An 8,801-nucleotide genomic window follows, 5' to 3' on the forward strand; every position below is an offset into this window, starting at 1 on the left:
TTATCCTTTGATCTCAGTGGAGCTGCCATTCTTTCTGCCATTCCTCATTCTCTGCCACAGGACCAGAGACTTCCCCATACAAATGGCTGGCCTTGCCAAAGACCTGGCAGGGCTTCTCCCTGTAGAATAGGACATGTAGAGTCCTTGAGGACTCACCAAGAGGTCTCCTCCACACAGGTTCCTTGTTGTCAAAGGGAAATGTTCCTGCAGAATCCTGCCATGGCAGCAGGAATTTCAACCTGGCTGCTCTTGGTCCAACTCACTGGGTGCAGGCCTGAGGCCCAGGAATATCTGGGGAAAGAAGTAGCAGGCACTACCTCACAGCTCTCTCTTTGTTGGATGCAACTGCTAGGACTGTGATAGGATTTTTGTTTCTTGTGTGTTTATTAGAAATACCTACAAAGCTAATTAAAGTTGTAACATGCCTTCATACCCAGCGTGCAGAATGTTTTCAAATCGTTGTTGTTCCTGTTTTATGTTTGGAGTTTGTTCTTTAATCCCCTCAGGAAATTTCCCTGTGCTTAGAATGTTAAGCACATGCTCAGGAGGGATCGATTGTTCAAGTTAGGCAAAGCTTTTGTTCTCACCATCCACTCTACAGATGATGCCATAACTTACTTTGAAATAAGAAAACAGTTATAGAGAAGTAAATTAACCTATAAGCTATCACAGAAGAAACACATCATGATTGTGGAATGGCACCCCAGTATTTTGTATTTCCTAAGTTATTTTTATTTTAAACTTTTTTATTGGATTTTTTTGGGTACATTTCATCTTTTTTAAATCCTTAAAGGTAACTTTTATTCCTCTCCTCCCATTTAAACAAGGTGGAATTTCACATGTAATTGTTAGTCCAGATAGTTTGGTCAATGGCTTAGATATCACCCTGGCCTAGTTTCCTTGGCATAAGCTGACTTAGAAGCAGACTCAAAGGTTCAGGACTCAACAAATAATGAATTCCACTACATCTGGATACCTAGCCTCACAGCCAGGAAGGGACTGGATTTCCATTCACTATTTAAAAAAAAGATGCAGTTCATTAACATGTAAAAAATTTCTCAAGTATATTAAAGTGTTTACCATGGTCATACAGTTTTTTAAATACCTGGCATTCATCTTTTTCCAAAACCTAAAATTTCTTTCTTATTCACATTTTTTGATTATTTTTGGTATCAGTATCATTTTTTAAATTTCAGTTTTTTTACTAGATATATATGTTTTATTCAAACGTTATTCTCTTTCCCAGCTTTTGGTCCATAAGCCCTCCTGCCGTGACCTCTCCCATATGTATGGTCCCCAAATCCATGCCACTTAGAAACCCCTTCCTGGACATTTCCCTGCACTCAGGGTCCAACCTTGTTAAGAACAAGGGCTTCCCCTTCCACAGGTGCCCCAACGAGGATATTCTCTCCTACATATGCAGTTGGACCCCTGGGTCAGTCCATGTATAGTCTTTTGCTAGTGGTTTATTTGGTTGGCATTGCTGTTCTTATGGGGTTGCAAGCCCTTCAGCTCTTTGAATCCTTCTTCTAATTCCCATAAAGGGCGTCTTGTTATCAGTTCAGTAGTTTACTGCTAGCACTGACCTCTTTATTTGACATGCTCTGGATGTGTCTCTCAGGGGAGATGCATATTCTGTCCCTTTCAGTAAGCACTTTTTAGCTTTATCAATCTTACCTAGTTTTGGTGGCTGTATATATATATGGGCCACATGTGGGGCAGACTCTGAATGGCTGTTCCTTCAGTCTCTGCTTTAGATTTGGCCTCCATATCCCCTCCGATGGATATTTTTGTTCCCCATTTTAAGAAGGAGTGGGAGCATCTGCACTTTGGTCATCCTTCTTCTTGAGTTTCCTGAGATCTGTAGATTGCATCTTGGGTAATTCGAGATTTTGGTCAATATCCACTTATCAATGAGTGCATACTGTCAATGAGGGGTGCTGAGTACCTGGAAGAGAATGGGGGACAAGAGATGTGACGAAGAACTCCAAGACAAGAGTCTAATCAAGGCGACACTTTTATTTTTCCCCAAGGCTGATTTTGTACCATAAAAAGGGTAACAGAGAGAGGGGGGAAGTAAGAAACATTTACCCACGCTAAGGACACAATATTCCTGTGGTTAGAGAATTGGCTGGTGTTGACAGGTTGTCAGAAAGGTCACGGGTTTGTCATATCTATTAGTCAGCAGGATGTTGGTTTATCAGAAAGGTTACAGGTCATGACATTGGGTATCTTATCATCACACGTTATCATATGATTATTCATCTTGACCACAACATTTGTATTAGTCTTCTGCAGCTGGCTGGGGATTTTCCATGAACCCAGTCATACTTAATGCTCACCATAATAATAACATCAATAGTGGAGGGCTTCAAGGCCATCGCTCCCAACAGCATACCAAGTGTGTTTTTCTGTGATAGGATTACCTCACTGTGGATGATATTTTCTAGTTCTTTCCATTTGCCTATGAATTGAACGTTGTCATTGTTTTTGATAGCTGAGTGGTACTCCATTGTGTATATATACCACATTTTTAGAATAAATTCCTCTGTTGAAGGGCATCTGGGTTCATTCCAGCTTCTGGCTATTATGAATAAGGCTGCTATGAACATCGTGGATTATATGTGTTGTTGTATGAGGGAGTATCTTTTGGGTATATGCCCAGGACAGGTATAGCTGTGTGCTCAGGTAGTGCAATTTCCAATTTTACAGGAATGTTCAGACTGATTTCCAGAGTTCTTGTACCAGTTTGCCATCCCAGCAACAATGGACGAGTGTTCCTCTTTCTCCACATCCTCGCCAGCATCTGTTGTCACCTGAGTTTTTGATCTTAGACATCCTGACTGGTGTGAGGTGGATTCTTAGGGTTGTTTTGATTTGCATTTCCCTGATGACTAAGGATATTGAGCATTTCTTTAGGTGCTTTTCAGCTATTCTATATTCCTCAGCTGAGAATGTTTTCTTTAGCTGTGAACCCCATTTATTAACAGGGGTGTTTGGCTCTCTGTACTCTAACTTCTTCTGTTTTGTGTATACTTTGGATATAAGACCTCCATCAGATGCAGGATTGGTAAAGATTTTTCCCAATCTGTGGGTTGCCTTTTTGTCCTAATGACACTGTCCTTTGCCTTACAGAAGCTTTTCAGTTTTATGAGGTCCCATTTGTCGATTCTCAATCTTAAAGCATAAGCCACTGGTATTCTGTTCAGGAAATTTTCCTTAGTGCTCATGTCTTCGAGACTCTTCCCTACTTTTTATCCATTACTTTTAGTGAATCTGGTTTGATGTGGAGGTCCTTGATCCACTTGGACTTAAGCTTTGTACAGGGCAATAAGAATGGGTCAACTTGCATTCTTCTACATGTTGACCTCCAGTTGAATCAGCACCATTGTTAAAAATACTATCTTTCTGCCATTGGATGTTTTACCTCCTTTGTCAAAGATCAAATGACCATAGGTGTGTGGGTTCTTTTCTGTGTCTTCAATTATGTCCACTGATCTGCCTGTCTGTATGCCAATACCATACACACTATTGCTCTGTAATACTGCTTGAGGTCAGAGATGGTGATTCCCCCAGAAGTTCTTTTATTGTTGAGTATAGTTTTGCTGTCCTGGGTTTTATGTTATACCAAATGACGGCAAATTGCACTTTCTACCTTTATAAAGAATTGAGTAGGAATATTGATGGTGATGGCATTGAATCTGTAGATTGCCTTTGGCAAAATGGTCATTTTTTACCATATTCATCCTGCCAATCTATGAGCATGGGAGATCTTTCCATCTTCTGAGACCTTCTTCAATTTCTTCAGAGATTTGAAGTTCTTGTCATACAGATTTTTTACTTGCTTGGTTCAAGTAACAGCAATTATTTTATATTATTTGGGACTATTGTGAAGGGTGTCATTTCCCTAATTTCTTTCTCAGCCTGTTTACCCTTTGAGTAGAGGAAGGCTACTGAATTGTTTGGGTTAATTTTATACTCGGCCAGTTTGCTGAAGTTGTTGATCAGGTTAAGTAGTTCTCTGGTAGAATTTTGGTGTTGCTTAAGTAGACTATCATATCATCTTCAAATATTAGTGTTTTGACTTCATCCCTTCTAATTTTTTCCCTTTGACCTACTTTATAGTTTGATTGCTATGGCTAGGACGTTAAGTACCATATTGTACTTAAGTAGGGAAAGAGTGGGTAGCCTTGTCTAGTCCCTGATTTTAGTGGGATTCCTTCAATATTCTAAGTTTAGTTTGATGTTAGGTACAGGTTTGATGTATTTTGCATTTTCCTATATTTAGATTCAGGCCTTCAATTCCTGATCTTTCCAGGACTTTATTAATGAAAGGGTAATGAATTTTGTCAAATGATTTCTCAGCATCTAATGAAATGATCATGTGGTTTTGACTTTGTTTATATGATGAATTTCGTTGATGGACTTCCGTATATTAAACCATCCCTGCATCCTTGCCATGAGGCCTACTTGACCATGATGGATGATTGTTTGGATGTGTTCTTGGATTCAGTTTGCAAGAATTTTATTGAGCATTTTTGATCAATATTCATAAATCAAATAGGTCTGAATTTCTCTATCTTTGTTGTATCCTTGTGTGGTTTAGGTATAAGAGTAATTGTGGCTTCATAGAGGGAGTTTGGTAGTGCTCTGTCTGTTTCCATTTTGCGGAATAGTTTGGACAGTTATGGTATGAAGTCTTCTATGAAGGTCTGATAGAATTCTGCACTAAATCCATCTGGTCCTGGGCTCTTTTTGGATGGGAGATGTTTAATAGCAGTTTCTATGTCTTTATGAGTTATGGGGTTGTTTCAATGGTTTATTTGTTCCTGATTTAACTGTGGTACCTGGTATCTGTATAGAAAATTGTCCATTTCCTCCACATTTTCCAGTTTTGTTGAATATATGTTTTGTAGTAGGATCTGATGATCTTTTTAATTTCTTCAGATTTTGTTGTTATGTCTCCCTTTTATTTCTGATTTTATTAATTTGGATACACTCTCTGTGACCTCTGGTTAATATGGCTAAGCGTTTATGTATCTTGTTGATTTTCTCAAAGAACCAGCTCCTGGGTTTGCTGATTCTTTTGATACTCGGTTTTGTTTCTTCTTGTTTGATTTCAGCCCTGAGTTTGATTATTTCCTGCCTTCAACTCCTCTAGGGTTTATTTAATTTTTTCTAGAGCTTTGAGGTGTGCTGTCAAGCTGCTGACATATGCTCTCTCTTGTTTCTTTTTGCAGGCGTACAGAGCTATGAGTTTTCCTCTTAGCGCTGCTTTTATTGTGTCCCATAAGTTTGGGTATGTTGTATCTTCATTTTCATTAAATTCTAAGAAGTCTTTAATTTCTTTCTTATGTCTCCAATGACCAAGTTGTCATTGACTTCAACTTCCATGTATATGTGGGCTTTCTGTCCTATTTGTTGTTATTGATCAGCAGCCTTAGTCCGTGGTTTTTTGATTCGAGGCATGGGATTATTTCTATCTTCCTGTACCTGTTGAGGCTTGTTTTGTGACCGATTATATGGTCAATTTTAGAGAAGGTACCATGAGATGCTGATAAGAAGGTATATCCTTTGGTTTTAGGGTGGTGTGTTCTATAAATATATGTTAAATCCATTTGTTTCATAACCTGTTAGTCTTTCTGTGTCTCTGTTTAATTTCTGTTTCCCTGATCTGTCCATTGATGAAAGTGGCGTGTTTAAATCTCCTACTATTATTGTTTGTGGTGCAATGTATGATTTTTTTGAGCTTTAGAAAGGTTTCTTATTGTTTAGGGACACAACTGCTATATACTTGACAAATATAGCAATCAACCAGAATATCCGTAGAAAGCATGTGACTGTTGGCCACATGAGGATGAGTTTCTTTCAAAGATCATCATGATTTTTGGTAAGATCTTCCCTGTAATTGGTGGCATGGCTTCCCACAAACATGGTCCAGTTGTCTACAATCTCCTCCTTGGTCAGCATCTCATCCTTGTTCTTATCTGACTCATACACCCGATGCTGGGCCTCAGCCTGTGCCTGGTCATAGTCCTGAGGGAGGATCCAGTGGTGAATCTCATCCTAATCCAGTTTCCCATCCTTGTTCAGATCTGGGAAATCATTGAACTGCTCCCCAGACAAAACCCAGTCGGTCTCAGGGCAATTGTCCTCGTGAGAAAAAGATGTCCACAATGTACTCATCCTGGTCCACAAAACCATCCCTGTTCTTGTTGATATTCTCCAGCGTTTCCAGAACTACAATCTCCTTCATATGTTCTAAATCCTCTTAGTGCAGAAAAGCAATGAACCAGTCCTGAGTAGCTGTCAGGTCACCGTCAAGGCCTTAAACCTCCTCTCATCTCGTGGAGGCAACTTTTTAAAGTTGTGATGATCAGGGCTATCTTGGAATTCAGCAAGGTTTCCCAGGTAGTAGCCATAGGTAGCCTGCTTGTATTCTTCCCAGGAGATTTTTCATCTATGTCCCTATCATAATCCTTCCAGAGTTTAGCCACATTTTGGTTGATGTATCTTTTCTGTACCTGTTTGATCCAAACTTTCAGGTCCTCAGTAGTAACAAGGCCGCCTTCATCACTGTTGATTGGATCAACAATTTTCCCCAGCCTCTCCTGCTCTCGTTCAGGATTAGCTATCAAAGGTCTTGGAGTCCTTCTTGCCCAGGAAGACCTCGTGATCGTACAGGAAGCTGTGCTTATTCTCTGGTGGCCATTCGCCCTGCTCTGAATCAGGACAAACCATGTGCTCCTTGCTCATCATGCTCTTGGCCATGAACGCCAGGACCAGTGCCAGCAGCAGCCCATGGAGAGTCCCAGGCTGACACCATGTACCACAGTCTCGATCAAAGGGAGGCAGCAAGGAAGTAGGGGCTCAGAGCACCTTATCTGCTGTCCCTTCCCCAGAGAGGGCTTTTGTTACATTTCAAATGTTATCCGTTTTCCTGGTTTCCACAAAACCCCTTATAAAACCCCCTCCCCCTTCTACTGTGAGGGTGTTACCACACCCACCCAAACACCTAGGCCTATCTGCCTCCCTGTTCTGGTTTCCCCTACACTGGGGCATCAAGCCTTGACAAGACCAAGGGCTTCTCCTCCCATTTGTGCCCAAGAAGGCCATCCTCTTCTACATATGCAGCTGTAGCCATGGGTCTGTCCATGTGTACTCTTTGGATGGTGGTTTCCGGCCCTGGGAGCTCTGGGTGTTTCTTAGTGTTGTTCTTATGGGGCTGTAAACCCCTTCAGCTACCTCAATCCTTTCTCTTACTCCTCCATTGGGGACCCTGCTCTCAGCTGAATGGTTGGCTGCAAGTATCTGCCTCTGTATTTGTCATGCTCTTTACCCCACTCTTTTGAGCAGATCACCACAGAGCAACGAAGATGTATTGTCTTGGCGTGATGATGTACAGACAAATAGATGATTTCTTAATTCTTATGATGATTCTATAAGAGTTCCTAAAATTAGATTAGTAATTTTAAGCTCCATTATAATGGGACAGCTATTATGTTTTCTCTGGTAATCAAAATTGCATTGAGAACTCTTCCTTCTTAAAGTTTCATGAGTGAATTGCTTCTGCAATACCAAGCAGGCATCTACAAATTAGAACCCATGCTAAGAGGGTATAAACCAATTAACCAAAGTTCATAAAGAGAGAACTAATGATTTACTATAGGTGCAAGGACTTTACGTAAATAATTGACTGGATTTGCCTATAGGCAATTTCACTTATTCTTTTCTCATAAAAATTACAGCTTTTAACTCTCCATGAACATGCAGAGCCAGTGACAGATGGTGACAGTTTATCCTGATGATTACTCTTCATGGATATGCATGTAAACATTCTCTGTCGTAAACTGATTATCCAACTTATGATTTGAATTCCTGTGCAAACTTGTGGTGAACTTTTCACCATGTGATGCTCTGTTCAGAAAGATATACAAATGCTGAGGACAAAGAGAGAGAAAGCTTTTTAGACAGAACTGAAGTGAAGAGAACAGAACTCAAGAAGAACTTAGAAGTAAAGGCCTAGCATTGAGAGTAAGGCATTGAGAGTAAGGAAATTATTGTGTCATAAGAGCAAGAGGAAAGGAGATAAGAAGAGAGCAAGGAGAACCTTATAAGTCAAACTTTATGGAGGCAAACCTTTGTAGAAATTTTAGGAAAACGGAAGAACTTATAAATAAAGGTTAAAATCACTGCTCTTCAGTCTTCAGCCTGGCTCACTGGCTAGCCTGTGCTCTTCAGTCAGACTCACTGGCTAGCCTCTGCTCTTCAGTCAGGCTCACTGGCTAGCCTGTGCTCTTCAGCCTGGCTCACTGGCTAGCCTGTGCTCTTCAGTCAGACTCACTGGCTAGCCTCTGCTCTTCAGTCAGGCTCACTGGCTAGCCTCTGCTCTTCAGCCTGGCTCACTGGCTAGCCTCTGCTCTTCAGTCAGGCTCACTGGCTAGCCTGTGCTCTTCAGCCTGGCTCACTGGCTAGCCTGTGCTCTTCAGCCTGGCTCAATGACTAGCCTCTGCTCTTCAGTCAGGCTCACTGGCTAGCCTCTATTCTTCAGTCAGCCTCACTGGCTAGCCTCTGCTCTTCAGTCAGGCTCACTGGCTAGCCTCTGCTCTTCAGTCAGGCTCACTGTCTACCCTGTGCTCTTCAGTCAGGTTCCCTGGCTAGCCTCTGCTCTTCAGTCAGGCTCACTGGCTAGCCTCTGCTCTTCAGTCAGGCTCACTGGCTAGCCTCTGCTCTTCAGTCAGGCTCACTGACTAGCCTCTGCTCTTCAGTCAGGCTCACTGGTTAGCCTCTGCTCTTCAGCC

General features: G+C 41.3%; 1 pseudogene; it reads right to left on the reverse strand.

Annotated features, from left to right (window-relative positions):
• Nucleotides 1-707: 707 nt before the first annotated feature.
• On the reverse strand, nt 708-6,870 carry LOC134480510 (reticulocalbin-1-like; annotated as a pseudogene).
• Nucleotides 6,871-8,801: the final 1,931 nt, after the last annotated feature.

The sequence above is a fragment of the Rattus norvegicus genome, chromosome 9 (genome assembly GCF_036323735.1).
Source record: "Rattus norvegicus strain BN/NHsdMcwi chromosome 9, GRCr8, whole genome shotgun sequence".
NCBI classification, from domain to species: domain Eukaryota; kingdom Metazoa; phylum Chordata; class Mammalia; order Rodentia; family Muridae; genus Rattus; species Rattus norvegicus.